At 48.8% G+C, this 4,275-nt stretch overlaps 1 long non-coding RNA gene across 1 annotated transcript; it reads left to right on the forward strand.

Moving 5' to 3' along the window:
- Positions 1-334: 334 nt before the first annotated feature.
- LOC149123506 (uncharacterized) lies at positions 335-4,063 on the forward strand. The gene is made up of 2 exons (XR_016216838.1): positions 335-3,450; positions 3,951-4,063. It is a non-coding gene; the product is annotated as an uncharacterized LOC149123506 (long non-coding RNA).
- The last annotated feature ends 212 nt before the right edge of the window (positions 4,064-4,275 follow it).

Raw genomic sequence — 4,275 nt, forward strand, 5'->3', positions numbered from 1 at the left:
GGGCTGGATGAGTGGTGACAAATTCCTTCAATTTCTGTTTGCTGTGAAAGGTCTTTATTTAACCTTCATTCACAAATGAGAGCTTTGCAGGATACAATATTCTGGGCTGGCAGTTTTTCTCTTAGTACCTGGGCTATATCTTGCCATTCCCTCCTAGCTTGTAGGGTTTCTGATGAGAAGTCAGCTGTGAGTCTAATTGGAGATCCTCTGAGATTAATCTGACGTTTCTCTCTTGCACATTTTAGGATCTTTTCTTTATGTTTCACTGTGGTGAGTTTAATTACAACGTGTCATGGTGAGGATCTCTTTTGGTCATGTTTATTAGGGGTTCTTTTTTTTTTTTTTTTTTTTACAGGCAGAGTGGACAGTGAGAGAGACAGAGAGAATGGTCTTCCTTTGCCGTTGGTTCACCCTCCAATGGCCGCCGCAGCCGGCGCACTGTGGCCGGCACACCGTGCTGATCCGAAGGCAGGAGCCAGGTGCTTATCCTGGTCTCCCATGCGGGTGTAGGACCCAAGCACTTGGGCCATCCTCCACTGCACTCCCTGGCCACAGCAGAGAGCTGGCCTGGAAGAGGGACAACCGGGAAAGAATCCGGCACCCCGACCGGAACTAGAACCCGGTGTGCCAGCGCCGCTAGGCAGAGGATTAGCCTATTGAGCCACGGTGCTGGCCTATTAGGGGTTCTATGAGCTTCCTGTACTAGGATGTCTCTGTCCTTCTCCAAACCTGGGAAATTTTCTGCTAGTATCTCACTAAAAAGGCCTTATAATCCTTTCTACCTCTCCATGCCTTCAGGAACTCCTAGAACCCGAATGTTGGGTTTTTTAATAGTATCCTGTAGATTCCCGACAATATTTTTTAGATTTCTAATTTCCTCTTCTTTTCTTTGGTCTGACTGTATCCTTTCCTGTTCTCTGTCTTCTAAGTCCGATATTCTCTCTTCTGCTTCACCCATTCTTTTTTTAAGGCTCTCTAATGTGTTTGTCATTTGATCTGTTGAATTCTTCATTTCATTATGATTTCTCGTCACTATCACAGTTTCCTGTTCTACTAGTTGTTTCATTTCATTTTGATTCCTCCTTAATATTTCATTTTCACGCGAGAGATTTTCTATCCTGTCCATTAAGGATTTCTGTAGTTCAAGAATTTGTTTTTGAGAACTTTTTAATGTTCTTATCAATTTTTTAAGATCCACTTCTTCCATTTCTATCTCATCATCTTCATAATCTTGAATTGGGGTGTCTTTTTCATTTAGGGGCATCATAGTGTCTTCCTTGTTCTTGTTACCTCAGTTTCTGCGTTTGTTTGGCATTGTGGAGATATTCTTTGGTTTATTCACTGTGGTGCTTTTTCTCATTATACTATGAGTCTAGATTAAGTGGACTGTCTACTTTTGATGGATCCTTAGAGCCTGTGATGGGTGTGGCCAGAGAGCTCTGTTTGGTTCTTCAGGGTTAAGGGTGTGCCAAAGGTGTCTCACCCAGATTGTCCTCTCGCTCGCTCGCTCACTCTTTTTTTTTTTTTTTGACTCAGTTGGCAAGTAATTCTGCACAACTGAGTGGAATTGAGGGTAGTTGATGTATGAAATCTGGCCCCTGTGGGTATTAGTCTGCTCTACCCCTAGGACCACACAAAGAGTTTATGCAGCCCTCAGTGTGGTCTCAAATTTCTCCGCAGTCTCTCACCAGGTTGCCAGGGTTACCGAGTTTGTGTACTCGGTGAGTTCTCCCCCCCCCTTCAGATTTTCTCAGTTCGTTAGCTCCACACTTTCACCAGGTCCTAACCTCCTGTTATTTCTCCCCACCAGAGTCAGGCTTTTCTGCTTGGCTAATGGTGGGCACCACTTTACATAATTAAAATGGCGCCTGCTCTTTGTCTTGCTCGGCTTTGTAAGGTGAGTGGAGAGAGAGGCTAGTGTCCGTGCCGGTTCCCCTTATTTATTCGTTTATTTCTCTCCTCCAGTCAGCCTGGTGAACTTTCCCCAGTGGGGCTTCAGGCCTCGTTCCCTCTAGGCTCTTTCTGCCTTTCCCCGCCAATGTCTCAGGTTACCGAGGATTTTGTCTCACCTCCCCTTCCAGCCCTGGCACGCAGACTCTGCGGCTGGGCTTCCACACGGTGGGCGACCTTGCTCTCCCCGTAGGTCCTCCGTGTCACATCCATTAAATCCAGAAGAGTTTCCTCTGCAATTTTTTCCTGAGCCTTTTCCTGAGGCTACAGTAACTCCACTTTTATTAAACTATCTTTTCCCGGACTATCGGTGCGTGCCCTCACTATTCCGCCATCTTGCCTCCCACTTCCTTCTTTTCAGAGGCTCTAAAAGTGTCCTCACTTCTATTTTTTTTAACTTAATGTATTTATTTGAAAGTCAGAATTAAAGAGAGAGATGGAGTTCCAGAGAGAGAGGGATGGGGGAGAGAGAGAACTTCCATCTCTTGGTTCATTCCTCAGGTGGCACCAAGCACCTGGGCCATCCTCAGTTGCTTTCCCAGGCTTATTAGCAGGGAGCTGGATCAGTAGAGGAGCAGCTGGGACTCGCACTGGTGCCCTTATGGAATGCCTGCATTGTAGGCAGTGGTTTTACCCACTATGCCACAATGCTGGCCCCCTCACTTTTTTGCTCTTCTTCCCTGCACCCCCCTCATTTTGCAGCAGACCTGACTGGCACAGCCATGCCTGGCACAGCAGCCACCTCGCTCCCTGCTCGTGTGAGCAGTCATTCGCATCCTCCTGCTTCTCGTCAGCCTTTTCCTGCCCCGGCCCTTTGGCCTATATAAGATCAGAGTGAGCCTTCACCGCAGCAGGGGAAATGGGGCTGGCAGGGGGCTAGTGTGGATGAACTTCCTGCCCACCCAGAATTTGGCTCTGCATTAATTTTTCAAAGTCTGCTTCCCTCCTGAACTCTTCTGTGAAGTTTCCTGTGTGCCTGCTGGGGTGACCAGAAGCGTGTAGAGGCCATGTGAGCCCTCGCTGCCACTGTGACGTGTGCACAAGGGAAGGTCGGAAGAGGCTCACTGGCTGCAAAGTGCCTTAAGAGCAAGTGGCCGGCACAGCTAACCACGGGAGAAACACCCACGGTGAGCACGTCTCCCAGTCAGAGCTCGTGACTCTGGTGATTGCTCTTGGACTAGCCTCACCTCTCAGAGCCCTGAGACTGTAGGACCATCTGCTTTGGGGCTATGTGACGTCATGGTCAAGCCTCGGCAACCCCTCAGCCCTCCAACCTAAGGACCAGGATTTCTGGAGGCTGGGCTCTGCCTCTGCATTTTTTCAGGCTTCGCAGGTGCTGCTCATTTGCCCTCTGCGAGACCTGCTGAATTAGACTCATATCATTGGGTTACCAAGAGTCCTGCAGCTCCACCCAGGTTTTCAGCAGAGTACAAGGATTAAGAACGTGATCAAAGCATGGCCATGTGCTGCTGCACCATCAAAAGAAAGTAGCTTAGCCAGGTGGGTGTTCGGTGCAGCAGTTAACACGCTGCGTGGGACCCTCGTATCCCATATTGGAGGGCCTGAGTTTGAGTCCCAGTTCCTCTGCTTCCAATCCAGCTTCCTCCTAATGTACACCATGGGAGACAGCAAATGATGACTCAGGTACTTGGGCCTCTGCCACTCACGTGGGAGACCTGAATTGAGTTCTGGTCTCCTGGTTTCAACTTGGCCCAGCCACGGCTGTTGCAGGCATTTGGGAAGTGAACCTGTATATAGATCAGAGATATTCATTCTTTCTCTCTCTCTCTCTCTCTCTCTCTCTCTCTCTCTCTCTCTCTCTCTCTCCCCCTCTCCCCCTCTCCCCCTCTTCCCCTTTCTCTCTATTTCCCTCCCTCCCTCCCTCCCTCCATTTCAAGTAAGATGAAAAATTTAAAAAGCAGTTTAGGAAGGTGGGCATTTAGACTCCACTTAAGACACCCACATCCCACCTTGATTCCTGGCTCCTCTCCTGACTCCAGCTTCCTGGAATCCAGACCCTTGGACGCAGCAGTGATGTCTCAAGTGACTGAGTTTCTGCCACCAACATGGGAAATCTGGATTGAGTTCCTGGTTCCTGGTTTCAGCCCCAGCAGTTGCAAGCATTTGGAGAGTCAATCAGCGGACGGGAGCACACTTTCATCTCTTTCTCCCCCAAACCCCTCACTGTACCTCTCAAATAAAAATAAGTTAATACATCCTTTAAAAAAAGGAAACAACTGGGCTGGCACTGTGGCTTTGTGAGCAAAGCCACCACCTGCTGTGCCGGCATCCCATATGGGTGGCCAGTGCTGGGCCAGGCTGAAG

This window comes from Oryctolagus cuniculus, chromosome 11 (assembly GCF_051225735.1).
Source record: "Oryctolagus cuniculus isolate XC-2025 breed Fujian yellow rabbit chromosome 11, ASM5122573v1, whole genome shotgun sequence".
NCBI lineage: Eukaryota > Metazoa > Chordata > Mammalia > Lagomorpha > Leporidae > Oryctolagus > Oryctolagus cuniculus.